The following is a 26760-nucleotide window of genomic DNA, read 5'->3' on the forward strand; positions in this document are numbered from 1 at the left end:
TTCTATATCAATTCCGCAGGTAAAAGGTCTGGAGTTGAAAAGGTAAAAAGTTGGAGGTAAAAGTTCTAAGTGTGCCATTTGCATTTGGAAGCTGTTGCTGTGAACCCACATCACACAGTCAAATGAGCTCTCCATACAAGTGAAACAGACAATTGTTAGGCTTCAAAAACAAAACAAATCCATCAGAGAGATAGCAGGAACATTAGGAGTGGCCAAATTAACAGTTTGGTACATTCTGAGAAAAAAAGAAAAAGAACGCACTAGTTAGCTCAGCAACATAAAAATGCATGGACGTTCACGGAGGACAACTGTGGTGGATGATCAGAAAATCCTTTCCATGGTAAAGTAAAACCCTTTCACAACATCCAGCCAAGAGAAGAGCACTCTCCAGGAGGTAGGCATGTCACTGTCAAAGTCTACAATCAAGAAAAGACTTCACGAGAGCAAATACAGAGGGGTCACCACAAGGTGCAAACAAGGCCAGATTAGTCTTTGCCAAAAAACATCTAAAAAAGCCAGACCACTTCTGGAAATGTATTCTTTGGATGGCTGAAATTAAGATCAACCTGTACCAGAATGACATGAATGATGATCTTCAGATGAACAACAATCACATGACACATTGCACCATGTCATTATTGATTTAACAAAAATAAAGCCAAGATGGAAAAGCCATGTGTGACAAACTTAGAACACCCTCTGATTCAGTTGCCTGTACATCCACATTTACTCAGCAATTACTTGAAGTAATCATTTTCTGTATGACTTTATCAGTCTCTCACATCATTCTATAGGAATTTTAACCCATTCTTCTTTACAACGTTGCTCCAGTTTATTGATGTTTGTGGGTATTTGTTTATGCACAGCTCTCGCCACAGCATTTCAGTCAGGATGAGCTCTGGACTTTGACTGGGCTATTGCAACCCCTTGATTCTTTTCTTTTCAGCCATTCTGTTGTAGATTTGCTGGTGTGCTTGGGTTCGTTGTTCTGTTGCATGACCCAGTTTTGACCAAGCTTTAGCTGTCGGATTGGATGGCATCACATATGACTCTAGAATACTTTGGTATACAGAGGAGTTCACAGTCAACTCAATGACTGTAAGATGCCCAGGTCCTGTGGCTACAAAACAAGCCCAAAATCATCAGCCCTCCTCCAACATGCTTGACTTTTGGTATGAGGCGCTTGTGCTGATATGCTCTTTAGGATTTCACCAAATGCGGTGCTGTGCATTATGGCAAAACATCTTCACTTTGGTCTCGTCTGCTCAAAAGACATTGTTCTAGAAGTCTTATGGTTTGTTCAGATTCAACTTTGCAAACCTAAAACATGCTGCCATGTTTGTTTGTTTTTTTAGATAGAGGAGGCTTTCTTCTGGCAAGCCTTCCAAACATGCCATACTTATCCCATATTTTTCTAATTGAACTTTCTAAGTTGAACTTTCTAAAGTCATGAACTTTATCATTTAACATGTTAACTGAGGCCTGTAGAGCCTACGGTGAAGTTCTTGGGTTTTCTGCCATTTCTCTAAGCATTATACGGTCTGATCTTGGGGTGAATTTGCTGGGATGTCCACTCCTGGGAAGATTGGTTTCTGTTTTGAATGTCTTCCACTTGTGAATTATCTTAATCACTGTGGAATGATGGACTTAAATTTGTTTGCAAATGGCTGTATTATTCTTCCCAGATTGATGGCAGCAACAATTGCTTCTCGAAGATCATTGCTAATGTCTTTTCTCTTTGGCATTGTGTTAACACACCTGAAGGCTCCAGACCAACAAACTGCTAAAACTTCTGCTTTTATTTTGCAAAATTGAAGACCTGCCAAGGACCATATATATATATATATACAGTGAGGAAAATAAGTATTTGAACACCCTGCTATTTTGCAAGTTCTCCCACTTAGAAATCATGGAGGGGTCTGAAATTGTCATCGTAGGTGCATGTCCACTGTGAGAGACATAATCTAAAAAAAAATCCAGAAATCACAATGTATGATTTTTAACTATTTATTTGTATGATACAGCTGCAAATAAGTATTTGAACACCTGAGAAAATCAATGTTAATATTTGGTACAGTAGCCTTTGTTTGCAATTACAGAGGTCAAACGTTTCCTGTAGTTTTTCACCAGGTTTGCACACACTGCAGGAGGGATTTTGGCCCACTCCTCCACACAGATCTTCTTTAGATCAGTCAGGTTTCTGGCCTGTCGCTGAGAAACACGGAGTTTGAGCTCCCTCCAAAGATTCTCTATTGGGTTTAGGTCTGGAGACTGGCTAGGCCACGCCAGAACCTTGATATGCTTCTTACAGAGCCACTCCTTAGTTATCCTGGCTGTGTGCTTGGTCATTGTCATGTTGGAAGACCCAGCCTCGACCCATCTTCAATGCTCTAACTGAGGGAAGGAGGTTGTTCCCCAAAATCTCGCAATACATGGCCCCGGGCATCCTCTCCTTAATACAGTGCAGTCGCCCTGTCCCATGTGCAGAAAAACACCCCCAAAGCATGATGCTACCACCCCCATGCTTCACAGTAGGGATGGTGTTCTTGGGATGGTACTCATCATTCTTCTTCCTCCAAACACGTTTAGTGGAATTATGACCAAAAAGTTCTATTTTGGTCTGATCTGACCACATGACTTTCTCCCATGACTCCTCTGGATCATCCAAATGGTCATTGGCAAACTTAAGTCGGGCCTGGACATGTGCTGGTTTAAGCAGGGGAACCTTCCGTGCCATGCATGATTTCAAACCATGACGTCTTAGTGTATTACCAACAGTAACCTTGGAAACGGTGGTCCCAGCTCTTTTCAGGTCATTGACCAGCTCCTCCCGTGTAGTTCTGGGCTGATTTCTCACCTTTCTTAGGATCATTGAGACCCCACGAGGTGAGATCTTGCATGGAGCCCCAGTCCGAGGGAGATTGACAGTCATGTTTAGCTTCTTCCATTTTCTAATGATTGCTCCAACAGTGGACCTTTTTTCACCAAGCTACTTGGCAATTTCCCCGTAGCCCTTTCCAGCCTTGTGGAGGTGTACAATTTTGTCTCTAGTGTCTTTGGACAGCTCTTTGGTCTTGGCCATGTTAGTAGTTGGATTCTTACTGATTGTATGGGGTGGACAGGTGTCTTTATGCAGCTAACGACCTCAAACGACCTCATCTAATTTAGGATAATAAATGTAGTGGAGGTGGACATTTTAAAGGCAGACTAACAGGTCTTTGAGGGTCAGAATTCTAGCTGATAGACAGGTGTTCAAATACTTATTTGAAGCTGTATCATACAAATAAATAGTTAAAAAATCATACATTGTGATTTCTGGATTTTTTTTTTTAGATTATGTCTCTCACAGTGGACATGCACCTCGATGACAATTTCAGACCCTCCATGATTTCTAAGTGGGAGAACTTGCAAAATAGCAGGGTGTTCAAATACTTATTTTCCTCACTGTATATATATATATATATTTTTTTTTTTTACTATAATGTATGGTTTGTTAGGATATGACAATATTTGGCAGAAATACAACTATTTGAATATCTGGAATCTGAGGGTGCAAAAAATCAAAATATTGAGAAAGTTGTCCAAATTAAGTCCTTAGCAATGCATATCACTAATCAAAAATTAAGTTTTGATATATTTATAGTAGGAAATTTACAAAATATCTTCATGGAACATGATCTTTACTTAATATCCTAATGATTTTTGGCATAAAAGAAAAATCAATAATTTTGACCCACACAATGTATTGTTGGCAATTGCTACAAATATACCCGTGTGACTTATGACTTAATATAGCTATACTTACATTTACATTTAGTTATTTAGCAGACGCCTTTATCCAAAGTGACTTACAAATGAGGACAATGGAAGCAATCAAAATCAACAAAAAAGCAATGATACGCAAGTGCTATTACAAGTCTCAGGTAGCTTAACGCAGTACACGTAGCAAGGTTTGTTTGTTTTTTTTTAATTATAAAATAAATAAAAAGAAAACGAATAGAAAAAGAATAGAGCAAGCTAGTGTTAGAGGCCTTTTTTGCTTTTGTTAATTGTATAATAAATATAAAAAAAGATATAATACAAAAAGATTAGAAAAGCTAGTGTTAGGTTTTTTTTTTTTTTTAATAATAAAATTAGAATAGAGAGAGCTAGAATTAGAGGGTCTAATAAAGATGGAAGAGATGTGTTTTTAGCCGATTCTTGAAGATGGCTAAGGAGCTGCTCGGATTGAGTTGGGCAATAATAATTTTAACAAAATAAGAGGGCTCATGAAAATTGCATGTTATTGTTTAATACTGTCCTGAATTAGCTATTTCACATAACAGATGTTTATATATTCTCCACAAGACAAAATAATAACTGAATTTATAAAAATGACCCCGTTCAAAAGTTTACCCTTGAATCTTAATACTGTGTCGTTTCCTGGATGATCCATGATAGTTGTTCATGAATCCTTTGTTGGTTCCGAGAAGTTCAACTGCCTGCTGTTCTTCAGAAAAATCCTCCAGATCCTGCACATTCTTTGGTTTTCCAGCATTTTCTGCATATTTGAACCCTTTCCAACAGTGACTATGATTTTGAGATCCATCTTTTCACTCTGAGGGCAGTTGAGGGACTCATACACAGCTATTACAAAAGGTGGAAACATTTACTGATGCTCAAGAAAGCAACACAATGCATTAAGTGCCAGAGGGTGTAAACTTTTGAATAGGATGATTGTGTGTAATTTTTCTTATTTTGTTTAAAGTTCCTTTTTTTTTTTTATTTGGTACTGCACTTAAGGAGCTACATAAATATTAAATGTTTCCCAGAAGACAAAATAAGTACAATTTGCCCTGATTATCCAATTAAAAAAGTTTACACCCCCAGCTCTTAATGCATGTTGTCTTCTTATTATTGAAAATGTTGTGCTGTGCAGTTAATTCAAAACATACTCTTAGTTGAAAGAGACTATTATATTACAAGCATTTTTATAAGTTAACTTGTAAAGTCACAACAAATTTGAAGTAAAAAGTTACCAAGTGTAAGTGCTGATGTACATTATTCAACTTGACTAAATCATTCCCTGAAGTCTTCCAATCCTATCCAGAACACTTTTCCAGATCTATCCAGATCTTTAGCGCTCCACACTACAGGTTTCCTAAAGGTATCTGCCCGAAAATAACCAATGCATTTTTACAATCAGCCCACCAGAAACAGATGTTTACAGGATGCGGGCATGAGGTGGAATTCAGGACACTCTCAAACATGTAGTACTACTGACCTACTTTTTTCCAAGCAGACATTACCATTGCTGAGACTCCCACATATAGATGATTGACTGATATGAACTGGACACTATTTATAGCCAGAGTCACTGGTTAGTTAGATGTCCAACATTCCATTACATCATACAGAGCATTTCCCATGTGTCTCTGAGCATCCCCTAGTGTGTAGAAATCAAACTGTTTCATTCTTTGGTCCAAATCCCATTGATGGCACACTTTAAAATCTGTAAAAGCATTAAGGCGCGTTAACAACGCATAATTAAAAAAATAATAATAATCTGTGATCCCGCTTTTGGTCTGGAAATGGAAGCAAAACAGGGTCACGAAAGCTGATTGACAACTACATATACATCAAAGAGTAGTGACCACACATTTGATTGTTAAAGGAATTGCACTGCTTTCTCAGTTGTCAAATTCATACCTATTAAGCTCACCAAAATCTACATTGAGACATTTTTAGTGCACAAGATATTGGTTTCAGTACAAAATTTTTTGTTAAAATAAAATATTAATCTCTCACACATAAATATTTAATTTTATTTTAAATGACAAAAGAATTTCAATTAAGATATACATCATTAAATTAAAAAAAAGTCTGGCTGTGCTTAATGGGTACATTTTTGTACCCTTTAAGCACACCCCTGTTCCCATTAAGCTCACATCATGTTTTATGTTTTATGTCAAATTAATGTTTATTTTAAGGAAAAATTTTAAAGAATAATTGTAAAAATATATTTTTTTGTAGGTACAAAGTCAATCACAAAAAAAAAAAAAAAAAAAAAAAAAAACAGAACACTAAAATCAAGCAACAAGGCATTCAATTTGATCAGTTATATATTCATAGTGAAGTGTCATTTAAGCACATTGCAACATCTATACTAGTCCACATTCAGCTAAGTAACACATTCAAAAATCAAATAAAACAAACCAATAAAACATTTAATTCATGGGGATGAACACAGAAACCAGTCTCATTATGAAACCTCTTTTTAAATGAATATCAACTTATCTATAGTCTCTTATGGCTGGAATACACTACACGATTTTTGCTCCGATTTTCCACAGATTTACAGTCTGGAAAAGTTGATGCTAGTTGCCAAAGATCAGAGCCAGTTTGCAGATTTGAGTTGACAGAATCCATAGAAAATCGATTAAATTAAAGTGACAACCATCAGTTAATATTTAAAGTCTGTTTATGAAGTATTTACATAGACGTTCAATGTGGAAGAGCTTAAAGAGAGCACACTGAGCTTAATTGGAGCAGCAACAATTTTTAATACATTTCATGTAATATTTATTAAAATGACAGGATTTTTGCTAAACAAATAGTCTAGGTCATGTATTAAGTTCATAAATATTTTAATATGAACAACTATCATTAACAATATCTATGAAATTATACTTTTTCTTATTGATGTCACACTCAAGCTGTGTGATTTTCATAGTAGTGCACCCTTTAAGCTCACCTTAAAATAATATGAAATCTTTAAAAATTACAGCACTGTAAAATGACAGACCAGCAATAAACTGTCAATTTATAATATTATGGATGTAAAAGTACAAGCCAGTAATGCCTGTGAAGTAATATGTTAGTGCAGCAGACAATCTTATACAGCTAGTCAGCTAACTGTGTTCTGTAGCATCTGCGCTATGTTGCTAAAACTATCTTTTGAATCTAATGTAATTATTTCCCACATCCAAGTTCCAGGTTATAATATGCAAAAGTCTGAACATTAGTATCTTAATTTTACAATAAGTAGTGAAACTTACCCAAAATAAAGGCTTAAACATCTAAAAAATGCACATCTAAGGGGCTCCTCTTTTGGTGAAAGTTTTAGACAGCTTTCAAAATGGCCGACAGACAGTGTGAACAAATGGAGACCCATATCTCAGTGTGCAATGATCTGATTGACTTGAAATTATAGGAGGTATATAGTAACAAACATATCAATTGGTTAAGAAATCAAGTAGGATAATAAATAATTATTTTCTTTTTATAATCTGATCTCAAAAATGGAAGTGTGCTTAACGGGTACGTGAGCTTAATAGGTACGTTTACCATAATATCCAATTCCGCAACTCAAAACTCCAAACATCTATGCAAGGTGAAAGGTGAAAGGTGAACAGCTGCATGATGAAGGACAGAGGTCCTAAAGACCATGCGCTACTGGTGAGATGAACCTTGTTCATGTGAGGCATCTTAAATCTACCAACTGTGCAAGTTTAGGATGGCAATTCCTGTTTGTTGAACAGTGGCAGCCATGGAGAACCACTTAGCGCTGCTTTAAATTGTTTTTGTTGTTAGTGGAATTGTATTTCCTGAATAGAGTGCTCAACACTGTTCTTACCATATAAAAGACTTACGACTGACCAAACACCCTCAACAAGGGGAACAGACACACTTAGGTGTACTGAACAGATACCAGAAACTTGGAGATTATCCTAAAGTCAGAAAGCACTGGATGACAGCATGTCCCAACATTCGGACTTTGCATGTCATTAGCATGTTTTGCTTAGTTCTATGATAGATAATCATGAAATTATGGACCAGGGGTGGAGTTTTGCATTAACCTAAAATAATCTGTTACACTTTAGTTTAAGGTGTCCTTGTTACAGTATAATTATACATTTAAGTACGGAGTAATAGTAATTAACTACATGTACTTGTAACTAGATAAAGAACCTAAGAACTGATATTTATATTTATATAACATTTAAGTAAATCCTGCATTAATGAGATCGCGCTTCCTATTGGTTGTGCCGGTGGCGCTATTGCCCAATGAGTTCGAAGAGTCTACAGCAGAGCTATGGATAACTGCTGTGGATGAGTCGTTTTTGTTGTAACTCCACACTAAAAGTTAAAAATATAGTTTCATGTGAAATGTTAGACACTGGTTTAAAAGTATTGAACATCATAGACATTGATTGATTTGTGGAGTGTGTTTTCTTTTTATATATGTGTTATTTTGTTACTTTATTTTCCGTTTTGATGTACTCTTTTCCACGCACGCCATTTTGCCATGTGCTAATGAAGTGAAACGTATTCTGAATAGGTGGAACTATAACGTGACTGAACTTTCCATTTGTCTCCTACTGCTCTGTGTGCAGGCTTCAAATAAATACTAACATCATCCATGTCCAGAGTGTGAGTGCTGATGAAGGGTGGGACAAACCGGGTCAGATAAAGACAAGAAGGTCACATACTTACTGTATGGTTAGGATTAGGATTTGTTTTAGGGTTACTTGCATGCAATTACTGTATGTATCATTTATTGCTATTATAATAGTAAGTACTGTAATGTGTATTCAATATTGTGTAATATTGTAATGTAGTACTGTAATGTGTATTCAATATTGTGTAATATTGTAATGTGTGTAACAAGGGCACCGTAAATGTCGCTTCAGACGTTTGTTCTATTCGAATGTAAGTGCCCTGTGAAGTGGACATCACAGGATATTCTGCCATGATTCCAGTTCGAAGCAAACGAATGTTCTATTCAAAGTGCATTGAAGTGTGCGAGACATGAATTAAAATGTTATATATTTGCAGAGGTATATAGCCCGGTACACACCAAGCCGACGGTCGGCCGTCGGGCAGTTTTTGTTCATCGGCTGACTAAGTTTTCTCAGTGTGTTCTGCGCCGTCGGCTGAAGTTGGTCCTCGTCTGCTTTTTTTAGGCCGATTCGACATGATTCGAGGACTGGAATTGAGAACCGCTGCTTTAATTCTTATCCTTAGTTTTTCAACATGCCACCCTCCCCAGACCTAATATAGATACGTCAGTCATGGTGCTGCTGTCACAGGCAGCAGAAACAGCTGCATAATTTATTTTTTTGACTGACAGCTTACATCTGCCATTTAAACAGTCACATAATCCTGCTTCTTAATGTAAAATGTCTTTGATGCACTAAAGATGAGCATTCGATCTTATAAAAAGGTTTTTTAACATTAAATGCACTAAGATGGAAAGATGCAAGTACTTACCCACTTCAGAGACCAGCCCTTTTGGATACCTCATCCTTGCCCTATTCACAGTCAACCAGAATATTTTCTAGTTCCCTTTAAATGTAGACATCCAAATCCTCTCAGAACTACTTCTCTTCTTTTATTTGAAACTGTTGTTAAAGCTGTGCTTAAAAGAGTATATAAAAGCAAACTGATACTTCCACCCCAGAGCGACCTGAGTGCTACTGCGCCAGAGTCTGGATTTCAGCTGACTGTGCTGGAATCAAAGCTGTTTACATTGCTCCCTCCCTCTCTCACATCGCTCTCTTCTCTCTCTCTCTCTCTGTCTCTCTCTCTCTCTCATTCCCTCCCCTCTCCCCTTCTCTGGAATTCAGGCTTAGCACATGACAGCATGCATGTGTATATCTGTAAACCAGCATGAGAAGAAATGGAGTGAGAAAGCAGCATGAGAAGGAATGACACTCCTAATGTCACTAAAACCTCATTCTAGTCATATTCCCAATCTAGGCTGCAAGAAGAAAAGACGGCAAATTAGGGAACTCAATTCCTGCACGTTCTCACCATTTTTACAGACTGGCACATGTTGATGTCTAATAAGAACTATCAGCATTGAGATTTTTTGTCAAGCAGATCTAAATGGAGTGCATGACCCAAAAAATCTCAGCTGAATGTCAGATGTACACTGCTGCATCCTTATTATATAAATCAACATTGTGAGTAAATCACTCGCATATGCAAATTTCACACTAGGAAACTAAATGTCTATCGTGAGCCATTCATATTAATTTGCCATTGGGTTAGAGGCAAAGAAGTTTAGCAGATATATTTCACTGTGTATTGCGTCCTATGTCAGCTTTATGATGCATACACATTGGAACACTCTGACTGAGCGTTTGGCATAAAAAGAATGCATAAACTTGTTTAAAACGGGTGTAGAAAGAGACATTCTAAATTTAAAATATAGAGGCAATCACTGGGGTCCAGGCACCAATAGCCCACATGGATGATTAGCGTTCCAATTAAAATGTAAAAAAAAAAAAAGAAAAATAAAATGTTTTTTTTCTATCTCAGAAGAAACAGAGTATGCGGACTCACATTATATAATTAGATTTAGAAGAATTGCATGTCAACAAGCAGATGTTGATAGGTGCGCTAATGCTTGCTTGTTATTTTAGCCTCCAAAAAAGGGTTTTAATCATATATTTGCAGAATAAGAATGTTTCATGGTATATGGTAACTGTTTCAGTTTGTTGTTGCAGCAACCTCTCAGTCTGTATCAGACAAGATTTGATGTTAACTGGTTTTGGTTGTCAGACAAAACCCTCCCAACAGTTTTAAACACCAGACAAAATGGATGTCTTCTAACAGGATCTAGTCAAGAGACTGGGACCAGTTGTTCAAAAGTAATCTGATCGGATTTTGACCATCGGATTGGACTAAATTCTGAAAATGGGTTGTTCAAAAGAAAAAAAGGATTCTGAATTCGGATTAGATCACAAAACCCAATCTTGGTTTTGATCTGGATTAAATCCTCAGTTTGTTGTTCAAAAAGTTGTAATGAGATTGGGATACTTATACTTGGGATAAGTTTTTTATGTTTTTTTTTATTTTTTTCTTCTGGCCTCTGGATACAATTTTCCTGACTTGGAGATCCAATCTAACATTTTTGACATAATCGACATGTCTGCACAATTTTGAAATTTTTACCAAGAACCCTTTACAACAACAAGAACCATTTGTAACAAATACTGAAAATTTGAAATCAGACAACAATCTTTCCATAAACAAATGTATGATATGTAAACACATTTGAACTCCACAGAATCTACCAACGTGACTGCACCATCTTTCTTCAAAATGAAACAAACCCCCACTTCCTGTTTATCTTACTAAATAAGAGCTGTTAGTGTTTCCAAAGCATTGTTGTCTCAAGAGATTCGAGCTATTCAAGGGATCAGTTTTGAGCACTGCAAAAGTAACATCAGTTAATCTTACTGAAAATGCTTTGTGGCATTAACAATATTACTAAATGATACAACTATTATGATAATGTGTGTAGTTTAGAAAACTTAAAGTGCCCCTATTATGCATTTTTGAAAATGACCTTTCATGCAGTGTGTAACACAGCTCTAAGTGAATGAAAACATCCTGCAAAATTTTAAATCTGAAAGTGCACAAAAAAAAAAAAAAAAAAAAAGTATAAGTTATTGTCTTTCAAAAGAGTCATGAAAACGAGTCATTTTTAAAACAAATCTTTAGCTGTTTCAAGGTGACGTCAACATGAAACATTAGCATATTTATGCCCGCCCACTTATTGCACGTGCAGATCCAGGAAAACTTGAACCTCCCTTCCCTCAAACACCATAGCGGATTCCAGTGGAGAAGACGTGTTATACGATGAATAGTGATTGTTTGTCGTTATTACTTGGAATTCTGATAAAGAATAGAGCAATACGTTGGTGTACAAACTGCAGTGCTTTATCAATACGTTTCTGCATTGGGCTAATGCATATAAACCATGGCTGCTTGGGTGTTTACCACCGAGCTGTGGGCTAAGTAATGGTGATGGGCGTTCCGTTATTGATATGCGCTATAGTAGACCAATCACAACAGACTGGGTCATCGGACCAATCACCACAGATTAGCGTCACGCAAAGGAGGGGTTTAGAAAAATTGATCGTTGAGCGAACCGATTGGGAGTCGTAAGTAGGGCTGTCCCGGTTAAGGAATTTCCCTTGCGGTAATTTTGAGTGGCTCAATAGCGCGTATGCGGTATTACCGCATATATATATAGAGGGAAGGGATCTTCAAGATTTCCTGGGTCTGCGTGCGCAACAAGTGGGCGGGCATAAATATGCTAATGTTTCATGTTGACATCACCTTGAAACAACTAAAGATTCGTTTTAAAAATGACTCGTTTTCATGACTCGGAGTTGACCCTTTCTTTTGAAAGACAATAACTTAATACACTTTTTTTTGTGCACTTTCAGATTTAAAACTTTGCAGGATGTTTTCATTCACTTAGAGCTGTGTTACACACTGCATGAAAGGTCATTTTCAAAAATGCATAATAGGGGCACTTTAAGTTTTCTAAACTACACACATTATCATAATAGTTGTATCATTTAGTAATATTGTTAATGCCACAAAGCATTTTCAGTAAGATTAACTGATGTTATATATACAGGTGCACCTCAATAAATTAGAATGTCGTGGAAAAGTTCATTTATTTCAGTAATTTAACTCAAATTGTGAAACTCGTGTATTAAATAAATTCAATGCACGCAGACTGAAGTAGTTTAAGTCTTTGGTTCTTTTAATTGTATTGATTTTGGCTCACATTTAACAAAAACCCACCAATTCACTATCTCAACCAATTAGAATACTTCATAAGACCAATAAAAAAACATTTTTAGTGAATTGTTGGCCTTCTGGAAAGTATGCTCATTTACTGTATATGTACTCAATACTTGGTAGGGGCTCCTTTTGCTTTAATTACTGTCTCAATTCGGCGTGTCATGGAGGTGATCAGTTTGTGGCACTGCTGAAGTGGTATGGAAGCCCAGGTTGCTTTGATAGCGGCCTTCAGGTCATCTGCATTGTTGGGTCTGGTGTCTCTCATCTTCCTCTTGACAATACCCCATAGATTCTCTATGGCGTTCAGGTCAGGCAAGTTTGCTGGCCAGTCAAGCACACCAACACCATGGTCATTGAACCAGCTTTTGGTACCTTTGGCAGTGTGGGCAGGTGCCAAGTCCTGCTGGAAAATGAAATCAGCATCTCCATAAAGCTTGTCAGCAGAAGGAAGCATGAAGTGCTCTAAAATATACTGGTAGATGGCTGCATTGACTGTGGACTTCAGAAAACACAGTGGACCAACACCAGCAGATGACATGGCAGCCCAAATCATCACTGACTGTGGAAACTTCACACTGGACTTCAAGCAACATGGATTCTGTGCCTCTCCACTCTTCCTCCAGACTCTGGGACCTTGATTTCCAAATGAAATGCAAAATTTACTTTCATCTGAAAAGAGGACTTTGGAGCACTGAGCAACAGTCCAGTTCTTTTTCTCCACAGCCCAGGTAAGACGCTTCTGACGTTGTCTCTGCTTCAGAAGTGGCTTGGTAGCCCTTTTCCTGAAGATGTCTGAGTGTGGTGACTCTTGATGCACTGACTCCAGCTTCAGTCCACTCCTTGTGAAGCTCTCACAAGTGTTTGAATCAGCTTTGCTTGACAGTATTCTCAAGCTTGCAGTCATGACTGTTGCTTGTGCACCTTTTCCTACCCAAATTCATCCTTCCAGTCAACTTTGCATTTAATATGCTTTGATACAGCACTCTGTAAACAGCCACACTTTTCAGTAATGACCCTCTGTGACTTACCCTCTTTGTGGAGGGCGTCAATGTTCGTCTTCTGGACCATTACCAAGTCAGCAGTCTTCTCCATTATTGTGGATTCAAAGAACAAGAGATACCCGGAAACCAATGAAACTGAAACTAAATCGTGTTGAAACAGGAAGTGAAGTAAACAGAAGAGAATGACAAAATAACGGTCCACATAACAAAACATAAACCTGACAATAAGATCATTAGTATATTGTTAGCATATATATATATATATATATATATATATATATAACAGTTAGTTCTGATCCTCGAATCTGACTGACAAGATACTTTTTCTGTTGATATTTCACCTGCGTGTTCTAGATGGGCTGTCAGTCAGTGCAGTTTCATTGTTACGCCACAAGGTGGCGTCAAGTAACTGTCTTTCAGTGCATCTTCATTCAACTACACGTTCAAAAGCGCTGATTCATTCAGAGATTTGTAATGAAACACACTGTTGAAATAATTTTCACTTTGAGCGCCACTTTTAAAGGCTCAGCTGACCAGCAGAGCGTCGATGCTAAGACAGATTTCGCTTTCCTTGGACATGACAACCTGTATTCACAAATATACATGACTCGGCCTGAAGGACAGACGCAGGTAATCGCATGCGATCAGTCGATCTCTCTCTCATTCGCTGTCTGTTTAGGCTTGTTAAGTGCAAATTTACTGAGACTCTGTGCAAATCAGCATGGTACACATTGTTATCATTACTAATATTCAGTACACATGCACGAAGTGTAAAACAAGAAGGGCGTAGCCTTACGAAAAAGAAAACACTGAAATATCGCGGTTGCTGCATTCCTCTGCAGTTATGCTCGTCAATAGCGCGGTATTGCAATATTGCGGTTATCGCGACAGCCCTAGTCGTGAGCAAAAAAGGAAAAAATATATGCATATTTTAAGACAGGGTTCATCAAACTTTATCCTGGAGGGCCGGTGTCCTGCAGAGTTTAGCTCCAACTTGCCTCAACATACCTGCCTGGAAGTTTCAAGTATACCTAGTAAGACCTTGATTAGCTGCCTCAGGTGTGTTTGTTTAGGGTTGGAGCTAAACTCTGCAGGACACCGGCCCTCCAGGACCGAACTTGGTGACCCCTGTTTTAAGACAATGAAAGTGTTTTTTGACCTTGCATGCATGTCAACCTGTTGTTGGGGACTTCTAAACAAAAATATGAACCTTTCATAACCCATAACAGGGGCACTTTAACATAACTCCCAAGTTCATTTCATATCTCCCACACATTTTCAAAACATGCATAAAAATTTGTAACATAGGCTATATTTCCATTCAAAAATCATCTGTCCAGTGCGGAGCTGATATAAAGCTAAAATATGTCTTTACTCTGCCACCCCTGCAGCCACAATCCAGAGATCCTTTGACCTCGATATTACCCAGCTTTATATACCTCTCGCTCCTCGTAGGCTTTAAAATTCATCCGATGTCAGTTTCTATTCAGAGCTCTTAAATATTGCTCTCACTTTAGACAAGTCTAAAGTCAGCTGTCAAACTGCAGAACGGAAACTTCAGTTAATGCACTTTGCTTTAAATAGCCATTGATATGCTGGGCAACCACTACATGCTAAATGCCATGCACTAAAACTTCCAACTAGGTTAATGCTGAGGAATTCTTTAATGTAGAGAAAAAGTTCAGAAGGAAGTGTGTGTGTGTGTACATGTTTGTTTGATGATGTTGTTGTTGTGTGCGTGTGTACCTGGAAGGAAAACGTATTGCATCTCTGACCAGGCCCAAAGTTTCAGTAAGAAAAATGAGTAGCAGTTGAGAGGAGAGGGAGACAGAGAGACACAGAGAGTGAATAACTGAGAAAGAGAGAATGCAAATTCAGATGAGGGAGCTCTATGTGCTTTTTTTGGAAGTGCTGATTGAAACCAGCTGTGCCTGTTGGGATCTTCGGCTCTTGCAACGTGACTCTACAGTATGCTGGCTTTAGGATGGCCTGCTAACATTAAATTTATATCACTCACTTATTCTCATTCAATCATAATGCAGCTCAACTTTGAAAGTCCTTTAAAATGGTGCGTGTTAGCCAGTTGCTCCAACAGTATTTGTATTTCTCACCCAATTCATCCTGATGTTTCTGCTCCTCTGCACATTTCTGCTCATAGGGTTTTTTTTTTTTCTCTTTCTTTTGGCAAATTTCATCATACGCATAAACCTGGTGGTCTAGAGCAGGGTTTTTCATACAAACTGCAGAGGGTCCATCAGTTGATGAAAAGCTAATAATTAATGAACTAAAATGTAAAATTATATGAAGATGGCTGAACAATTAATCAAAGTAAAACTGAAATCATGATACATCTTAGTGTGATTATCAAATCAAATGCTGGGACTTAAATAGGTTACTGATAAGTAAGGTAGTTGTTGTAGTAGTTATATTTAGGTATTTGGTATGGTTAAGGGATCTAGAATATGATCATGCTGAATAAGGCATTAATATGTGCTTTATAAGTACTAATAAACAGCCAGTACACTAGTAATATGCATGCTTATGAGCAACTAGTTAATAGTGAACAGTACAACCTTTTTACAGTATCTTAATTTTTAAGGTAATATGTGACCCTGGACGACAAATCCAGTCTTAAGTTGCATGGGTATATTTGTAGCAATAGACAACAATACTGTCACGGTGCACACAGCAGGAAGGAACGAGGAACACGGAGACGAGGGGTAACTTCAAAATAGTCTTTAATGTAGACAAGGCAGGGCAAGACAAGGCAGGACTGACACACACAGGAACAGTAACGAGGGAGTAACGAGTTGGAGTAACGAGTTGACCTGACCAACACTAACCGAACAGACAGGACTATAAATACACAGGATAATCATAGATAATTAGACAAACACAGCTGGAGAAGAATTAACTGATAATCACACTTAACAAGGACAGGAACATGGCCAAATAAGGACACAAGAGGCAGTAACACAAGACACACACGACAGAGGACTGACATGACTCCCCCCTCCCGGAAGGGGGGGGGGGGCACTCTGGAGGCCCCTCAGGACAGACATGGACAGGAAGATAGGACGGGGACCTCCAGAGTGGAACAGACAGAACAGGCCAAGGCGGAGCTGGGAGCTCTGGAGGCCATGGCAGGTGGTCTTCGTGGCCGTGGCCTCCTCCCTCGGCCCGGATATTAAGTAAAGATCATGTTCCATGAAGATATTTTGTACATTACCGTAAATCTATTAAAACTTAATTTTTGATTAGTATAAGCGATTTTCTCAATATTTAGATTTTTTTGCACCCTCAGATTCCAGATTTTCAAATAGCTGTATCGCGGCCAAATATTGTCCTATCCTAACAAACCATACATCAATGGAAAACTAACCAACAAATTAACCCTTATGACTGATTTTGTGGTCAAGGGTCACACACGGTTCAATTTGAGAAATACGGGGATCCCAATGTGTCTTGTAAACTGTTGAATTTTACAGTTCTAGTGGTCAAAAACCAAATGTGTGTCACATTGCATACAGCTAATACTTTGTCAAGCCAACATAATGACAATGTTAATGTATTTGGTCTTGGCAGAATAGATCTGTTACACTGCTGCTGCTTGTACCTTGAGTACCTTGACTTGCTAATGCCAATACATCCACAACATGCTGCTGAGAGCATGTAAGAGAAACTGCTGCTGTACATATAACATGAATAACCCCAATAGCATACATGATCACTCCGTAGCAGATCTACTGTATTCAGGTGGAGCTGGGGAAGGTGGATGGTTTCTGAAGTGCTCTGCAACTGCTACCACAAGCATTGACATGTGATGACATTATTATCAGCTGTGACATGTGATGATGTCATTATGTCATACTGAGTTAAGAGTTTATGCCAGAACTTTGTATTTCATGACCACTTTAAATTTCAGGGGTATTTTTGTCCTTTTTGGTGGCATGTGTTGGAAACTCGGAAGCAAAGACCAGGAGACTCTTGGGTATCTTCAGCAGAGTTCTTTATTGAGAATGTGCTGCGTGGTGTTGTAGTCATCAAAAGCCTGACTAAGATACATTGTAGTTTATATATATTTAGGAGGCATTGCTTAGAAACTGAGACAATGCACCTGGGTGACAACCTTAAACAAAGCATGCAAATGAAGTATTCAGGTATAGCAACCTTCCCCTATTATCCCAGTCCTAATCCAATCAGCATAACTCCTCAAATACTGGGCCAGAGGCACCAAGAGCCATTACAAACACAAGGTGAGAGTCTCAGTATCTGGCTCATTTGACTTACAATAAGAGAACAGGAAGTGGCAGGAACCTAACTTTGTTTAACAGAATTGTTTATCTGATGTCATCATCTTTACCATAAATGCTAAATACAATGTATTTCACTTTAGTTTTTCAGGTGATTTTATGTGAGGACATAGGATCAGTAGATCTAAGACAGATTCTTTCATTTGTAAATTTAAATTTCACCACACGTAAATAGATTTTGGTAATTTTTGTCATTCAAAACTGTTTTTTTTTTTTTTTTACATTTAGTTATGACTGGATTGGAGCTTAATAATGATACCATTGTCTTGCTACAGCTGCTTTATGGCATAATTTCAGATTTGCCTCATTTTTGAAGTTTGCATCATTGATTCTGTTACTTTCCTGTTTAATACTGTGTGTGAAGCTGTGTTTGATGGTCCCTATATCATTCACTTTCAGTTTTCACTCACTATTCTTTTTTGCTGATTAAATCTCATTCAATGTTGTGTATGCAGTCATAATTGTAAAGACTGTTCCTCTGAAAACATCAAACAGTCAGGCTATTAGGGTTACTGAAGCTCCTGCTATACAGGCTTATACCAGGATTTGTCCTTTTTTGGAAGTCTGCCAAATCACCAAATATTTCATGGAACACTTGTACTAACCACTGCTGAACACAACTTGAACAAACTAGAAAATATAGACAATGAAAAGATAAAATATAATCACAACATCTGTTTCTGTTGAGGTTTTTTTCCACCGTAGCCTGCACAAATGATGTAAATCCCTATAATAATGGGTGTTCACTTATTTAATCCAATCCCTGTGTATCTAAATTCCACAATAAGGAAATGCAAATGTGAACATAATATGCTAATATCTCTAGTCTTCAGTGTAACAAAAGAACATTTGATCTTGTCCATCTGAATTTCTCATTGTACAACTTTTCTCACATCTGAGTGGGTACACATCTCATCAACTGTAAATGTGTACCATCACCGTGACCCAGTGTTTACATTAAATATGATTAAAGATAATTTAATAAACAAGCTGTTTTTTTCCACACCATGTCAGATATTCTGCCTATTTCCTCTTTCTGTGGACTTTTTGTGTATGTGTAGTTGTGTCTGTTTGAATCTTTGGCATAATAAGTTAAAGCACACAAACACCACTGAAGAGCAACAGTTGCACAAAATAAATCTAGGTCAATCATAAATACTTCCACAAGAACATACAATCACACAAATACACACACTGTTCCCATTAGAAGCCACAAGAAGTGTGGCAAGGCTAAGATGTGTTAGCCTGAAAGAGTATCCTGCCTAAAGGAAAATAGTTATTGAGCAGTTGTTTTGTGTTTCCTTTTGAAAACAATAGTGTTTCTGTAGCTACTGCTTACACAAAGCTGGAACAATCCAGCAAGTTTTGACTTAAATGCTCTTTCTATTGAAAGATGAAACAGCCAGTGCATGGTTATCCAGTAAAATATTATAAGCTCTAATTAATTTACTGGAAAACTTTGACAGAAAGTTTGCCTTATCAGAACAACAAACTGCAACGTGATTATTCTGGGACATGCTGTGAGCGCAGCAAAACAAGTGATTCAAACCTTGCTGTGTTCTACCAAAACACAGATTAAAACAGAAATTGCAGCTGCACTCCATTGCCTTGTCATTAGGGTCATTCCGTGTCAAATCAACCAAATTTCAGTAATTTCCCCGGCTCAAATTTTTGATTTTGCTCATATTTTTTTCTGAAGAAAGATAAACATGTATAGTGATGATAGCCAAAATATTAAATGTCATGTATTAATATTTACTAAGTAATCCACTATTTTGTAGAGGGGTGTCAAAATGGCAATTTTCACCTGAGATTCAGAGCCAAATTACAGGGGGTTAAAAATGACTTCAGAAAGATGACAGCATCACAATGTTATTTTTACACAGAGATTGGTAGATCTATTAGTAAAATCTGTTGACTTCAGCAATCTTTGTTGCATTATGTATCAATGGTGACCATTAAAAATGGGGAAACAGTACTTTTTAAGTTTTTTCTCCAAAGTTTGCAGGCCTGTAACTCAAAAAGTATTAAAGATATCTTGATGCCCTTTTAGATATTGGGTCTTAACAAACGTTCCTTTTGACATCTTCATTTGTAAGGCCCTATATGGTTCGGTTCTAGAGATATTGGAATTTCAATATGGCTCCAAGAGTAAATTGTTAAAATGTACATATTTTCAGTGGTCAAAAACCAAATGTGGGTCAGTTTGAAAAAATATGATACTTTTCTTTTAAAGAGGAATGTCTGATGAACAAATAATGTGGAAACTAGAGATGTATCTTGTTTAGTTCTGTCAAAACAACTGCATTGAACATACCTGTCTGAGTGCCATAAATATTCTTTTTCCAAAGTTTGCGTGCCTACAACTCAAGAAGTACTAAAGATATCGCAATATGATTTTAGATTCTAGTTCTTAATAAACTTTTCTTTTGGAATCTTCATTTTCAAGGCCCTACGTCATTCAATTCCAGAGATATGGGGATCTCAATGAGGCTTCATGTCCAGATTGTTGAATATTACCTATTTTGGTGGCTGAAAAGCAAATGTTGGTCACTTTGTATACAGCTGACACTTATTATATTTAAAGCAGAATGTCTGAAGAATAAGTAATGTTGAAACTAGGAATGCGTCTTGTTTCCCTCTATCAAAACAATATACATAGAATATACCTGTCGGAGTGCTACAAATGCACTGAAATTGTCAAGTTGAGGGACATTATCTTTCTCTCAGTAGTCTATTCATAAGATTCTATAAGATTCTATTGAATCAGTTTCAGGGATATTTGGAAGGGATTTTGTTCATTTTAACAGCTTCTGAAGCTACCAAGAGTTCAAACACACAATATTGTAACGTTTGAATCAAATCCCACACCTCATGGGGAAAAGTGGTTGCTTTTACCACACATTGCATTCACATCAATAAACCAAGATTTGCCTAACCTAGATTAATTATTAGAATTAATTTTTCTTTTGTATTGTTATATAATGTGAGCATAGTCATAGTGCTAATTTGGCAGACTCACTGATAATACCTCAAACATTTAAGGTCTGTCACACTTTAAATAATTAACACTGCGTAATACTAAACACCAGGTAAATGGGATCCTGGGTAATCTTATTTTACATTTCACACTGTTCATACTTTACCTAGAGTTAACAATTAATCCTGGTCATTCATAATCTGATGTGTCACACTGTACTGTACCTCCCTAAACCCTGGGTTACTGTTATTATTTGCATTGTCAGCAGTGCTGACTAGATAAACAAAACCACATTTGGTGTGAAAATGGGCAGGATATAGGGGTGTGCGATATATATAATCTGCGACAATATCGTAATTGTTGTTTTAATGATATGTAATTTGACATTATCGAGTATTTTACATTATCGAGTACAATAACCAAACAAAACACCTACGGAGTGCACGCTTACATTACGTGATGAAGTCTAGACTAGAGCGCGTGCGCATTTAGAGTGTGTTTTTTCACTGCATGATGAATGATCACACATTTCAAGATATGTGGGCAGAAAATGTAAATATATATATAATTTCATATAGTTAAAATCACACGAGTCGTGCCGATTTTTCTTCAAAAATAAGCATGATTACAAAGGTGATATTGATTTTATACAACAGTTCAATAAACAATAAATTAATATTAAAAGACTTACGTTTTAGACACCATATTGCCTGTTTTTGCTCCATTTCGCCAACAAAAAAATTATTCCAAACAGCTACAGCACTGTTTTGCGTCTCTGAGCAACATGACGATGTTGTTTCGTTCCTGAATGAATCAACCGTTTAAAATAAATTTTTCGGTTCAATCGCAATGACTCACTTATTAACAGTGACTTGCTGCCAGTGCCACCTACTGGCGATTTTAATTTCACATTCAAAGTATGTTTTCATTTTTAAATAATTTCAAATATCAGTATTCAATGTTTTGTGTTTAAAATATCAAAACATTTTGCATTTGTAACTGCAGGTTAAAGCACTCCATGTCCCTCTGAGCTTCATTAAACAGTGTGTAAATACATCTAAATGCCACTTCAGATGCAACTTCTGCAAAGAGTAATTTTGTTGATACTGGTTTCATTTGTTTGGTAACAGCCTAAATGTCTTATTATTCTAATTGACTGGTTAATTAAAGGTCAAATTGTCCATAAAAGGTAAAAATCATCGTTATCGAAAAAATCCCCAAAATATTGAGATATCTTTTTATTTTTCAATATCGCACACCCCTAGTAGGATGCAACAATTTTGACATGGAGCTGCTGTAGAATTACACCATACAGGGCCTTAACAATTAAAATAATATTTATGACACTCAAACAGGTATGTCCTATACAATTGTACAATTATCAGCTGTATACAAAGTGACTCTGACCAACATTTGGTTTTCAAGCGCTGAAATGTAATATTCAACAATCTGAAAATGGAGCCTCATTGAGATCCCCATATCTCTGGGACTGAACAATGTAGGGCCTTGAAAATGAATATTCCAAAAGAAAATCTAAAATCATATTGCAATATATTTAATATTTCTTGAACAAGATACATCTCTAGTTTCAACATTATTTGTTCTTCAAACATTACTCTATAAAAGAAACTAGTATCATATTTTTTCAAATTGACCCAAATTTGGTTTTTGACCATGGAAAATATGTACATTTGAACAATTTACTTTTGAAGCCATATTAAAATTTCAATATCTCTGGAACCGAACTATATAGGACCTTAAAAATGAAGATGCCAAAAGGAAAGTTTGTTAAGACCCAATATCTAAAAAGGCATCAAGATATATTTCATGCTTCTTGAGTTACAGGCATGCAAACTTTGGAGAAAAAAACTTGTGAAGGAGAAAAAAAGTTTCCCCATTTTTGAATGGTCACCATTGACACATAATGCAACGAATATTGCTAAAGTGAACAGATTTTACTAACAGGCCTACCAATCTCTGTGTAAAAATAACATTATGATGCCGCCATCTTTCTGAAGCCATTTTTACCCCCCTGTAATTTGGCTCTGAATCTCAGGTGAAAATTGCCATTTTGACCCCCCTCTACAAAAAAGCGGATTACTTAGTAAATATTCATCCATAACATTTAATATTTTGGCTTTCATCACTATACATGCATGTCTGTCTTTATACAGAAAAAATATGAGTAAAATCAAAAATTTGAGCCGGGGTCCTCTGGTTGAGTTGACACAGAATGACCCATTAGCTCTTTTTGGGTTTTTTTCCTGTTACATTTGTAAACCATGTACCAAAAATTTGTTTATGCATTACTTCTGTGCTGTACTCTGCAGTCCCATGAATGTGATGAAGTAAGAAGGGAGTGTCACAACAAAATCTGAAAACAAGTGGTTTGTGTTAGAAATTGAGGTTGGACCACTAAAAATGCACCTTAATAACTAACTCTTCATTGTGATTAACTCTATATTATGAGTAATTTTTCACATCCATGATGCACATTGTCATATTTTTGTATTGTGATGTATTGTTGCAGTGCTATTTTTGAATATTGCCATGACATCTCAAAAAAACTTCAATAGGACTATCTTTCAATGTCCTAAAGTATGTAAACTTTCATATCAAGAGACTGCTTCATCCTCTGAAACAGGGCCGCTGTCAGGATCTTATAAGAAGCAGGACTCTGAAACCAAGGGTCCTCTCAATGGTCCACTATGGTATATTCTAGCTCTGGGATTTAAGCAACGAAACTACACAAAGCCTGTCAACTTGTAAACATTGCTTTGTTTCCAAATGGACCAATAAACACCTGTGCAACCCTACTCCTGGAAAGTAAGTAAAGTCTGCCAGTCTTGCCAATTTAGCAAACTCTTGCCATACAGTATATGTTTTCAGAATGCAACAGTTGGTCCTTCTAGGCAACCAGCTTGCAAACACATCCACATTACAACACAAAGTAGATGATGCACACACAGCTGATTATTAATGCAATTTTACCAAAAAAGATAATAAATCAGATATGGACCTTTAGCAAAAATTCACTAATACAACCAAGTTTGTTTGTTGTTGGCACAGTCTGTGGCACTGAGGACCCGCCACAGAGATCCCTCTCACTCTGGAAGAGCTGTTGTCAGCCTTCAGGTAAGTTTCCTTTTGCTACAGTTTGTCAATTTTCTGTCAAGAAATGTTATTTTCATTTTCAAAATAATCAGTGGTGGACTGTAAGGAAGTACATTCGTTAGGTATTCTCGTACAAATGTGAAGTAATAGGTTTTTTTTTTTTTTCCTCACAGGACAGTAACAGTACAAAAATGTGGTCTTTTACAACATGATGCATTGTTGTGGATTAAACTACCCAACAGTTTATGAAGTAGGTAACTTTAAATTTAACAACCTTTAACATATTCTTAAGTCAAATGCAACATACACAGTATGTATCAGTAATATTAATGCCAAACCATCCTGACAAATTATTTTTTGAGAACAATACTGTATACCTTTACTTTTACTCTCAATACCTTAAGTATATTAGAGTATGCAAAATAATAATTTTACTTCAAGGATAGTTCACCCAAAAATGATAATTCTGTAATCATTTACTCACCCTCAAGTTGTTCCAGGTTTGGAATTTTCATTTTTGGGTGAACTATCCCTTTAACTAAGGATTTAAATATGACTAGTAGTTTTCCCCCAATGTAGTTCACTAAAGTACCTCAATATTTCTTTTACTAATTACTTTCTCATAGCTATGAACAATGTTTATTTTCCTTCTTTCCCTAAATCAGACCAGACCCTGTACTGCAGGATAAAGCTGAATGTGCCAGCGCTGGACAGGTTTTTAATGGTTTTGGGCTGAGCGGGGAGGGCCTGAAAACGAAAAAAAAATAAATAAATAAAAAAAAAAAATCGGTTCACTCCGAGCAGAATCATATTTTAACGTTTCTGTTCCTGTGTTCTTCTATTATTACCGTTCCGAAACTGGTTCGAATAAAAAAAATAACGGTTAATATCGTTATTTATTTATTTTTTTTTTAATTGTCTTTGCCTATAATAATAAAGTACAGTGTTTTCTTTACACAAAAAAAAAGAAAAAAAAGAAAAACAAGAGATGGTATCTTAACCATAGACATAATACCTGCTGTGCTTAGTCACAGCCAGCATCATCTTTTCTAGATTTGCCTAAATGTAGGCTACTAAACAAAAGAAAAAAAATCTATTAATGCTTTAAAGACATTAAAGTATTTTTTTAAAGATATTTAAAAACATTTGCTGCATTGTTTAAAATAAAAAAAAATAAAAAATAAAAACGCTACTTGTATAAAATTGCGTTTTGAGAAAAAAACAACATATAGTCGCGTCGCATTTTACTATTACATTCAGAAATTATGTAGGCTAAAATGGCAGTAAATCAAAATGTTTACAAACATTATAAACACAGTTATTAGTTTCTCTCCACAACAAATCCTCTAAAATTAAGGATATAGTCTATACTATAAAAAGTCAATCCAAAAACAAATTAAAGGTGAAACTGATGCCTACCCTTGGCACGAATCCAAATGTTTCCATATTCACGACGTATCTGGATGCTAAAATATTATTTATTATAGACTTTGTACTTTCATCGACGTAAAACATCATCCTTCACATCGGCTATATCAGCACAGTGAGGCGGTGGTCACGCTGAACACAACAGATTGGACAACGGGGCACTGTAACCTTTTATACATTCCTTTAACTGTATTTTAGTTTGATAATGAACTGGCTGCAATGTCACAAAAATATGTTGTGTCTTTGTGCGTGTGAGGCGCCAGCGCGATATGGCTATACCAACGCTGGTTGGTTATAAAGATGCAAGATATCATTCAAAACTGTAAAGCTTTTGCAAAACAAATAAAATCTTTGATCAGCCAACAGTATCCAACAGGGCAAGGCAAAGAGAGATAATCCAGGTACGCGAGCAGTAATCCAGGCAGGGGCAAACACAATCCGAAACAGCAAAGGCTATGGGTTAAACCAAGATACATAGCTACAGCTACGACTACGACTACGACTACGACTAGTAGCTATCAGCTAGGGTAGTGATAAGTGCTTATAATACTCAGCAATCTGAGGAAGTCCATGGCTTATGTAAGGCGTGTGATGGGAATCAGCCGTGTAATCAGTGCAATCAGCTGTGTGTGTGTGTCATCAGTGCAATGGATGATGGGAACTGTAGTCCAGGGGTGAAGTGCAACAGTAGTGTAGTGCAAGAGTCCATATGGTGAGTGGGTGACCTCTGGTGGTGAGTGAGCGGAAGTTCATAGACCGGATTCGTGAGTGTCACATATTTGATACCGGTTTTATTTTAAGTTTCCATTTATAAATTCATTTGACTAATAAACATGATTTGCTTGTGCGAATTGGTGCTTATTCCAGTAAAAAAATAAAAATAAAATAAAAAATAATAAGAAATAAAACTAGAATACAGTAACTTACTCAAAAATAAATAAATAAAATTAAATTGTTAAATATAAGTAATATTAAACAGCAGCGCACTGACAGCGCTATACTGCTTAGTATATTAATTAAGAACTTTGTCATAAACATGTAATTTATATATAGTAAAATAATTGTAAATTTAAAATGTTTAAAATTAAGTTATGCTTAAATTTCACCTCCTTGATCAATTTGCAGCAAGTCAATGAAGTGTTTTTGTATTTATCTATTGGGATTATTATTATTTTTATTACTTTATAATTTAGCTCTGCTGTTTTGTTGTTTACTTTGCTATGTAAAGCACTTTGGTCAACTCTAAGTTGTGTTTAAATGTACTATATAAATAAAAGGTCACAGAATAGTGATTAAAACATTTATTAAACAAATTAATAGGGGTTTGTTCAAG

General features: G+C 36.6%; 1 protein-coding gene across 7 annotated transcripts in view; it reads right to left on the reverse strand.

Annotated features, from left to right (window-relative positions):
- Nucleotides 1-26760, reverse strand: part of daam2 (dishevelled associated activator of morphogenesis 2) — a 161278-nt gene that overhangs the window by 86422 nt on the left and 48096 nt on the right. For 3 of the 7 annotated variants that reach the window (XM_058748712.1, XM_058748717.1, XM_058748711.1), the window contains exon 1: nucleotides 9253-9532. The exons of 2 other annotated variants lie outside the window; for them this stretch is intronic. The gene's annotated coding sequence lies outside the window, so the exon portion shown is untranslated. Of the gene's footprint in view, nucleotides 1-9252; nucleotides 9533-26760 lie in introns of those variants that run through there. 2 more of the 7 variants (XM_058748718.1, XM_058748716.1) reach the window with 1 other exon arrangement.

Source organism: Onychostoma macrolepis, chromosome 17 (genome assembly GCF_012432095.1).
Source record: "Onychostoma macrolepis isolate SWU-2019 chromosome 17, ASM1243209v1, whole genome shotgun sequence".
Taxonomy (NCBI): Eukaryota; Metazoa; Chordata; class Actinopteri; order Cypriniformes; family Cyprinidae; genus Onychostoma; species Onychostoma macrolepis.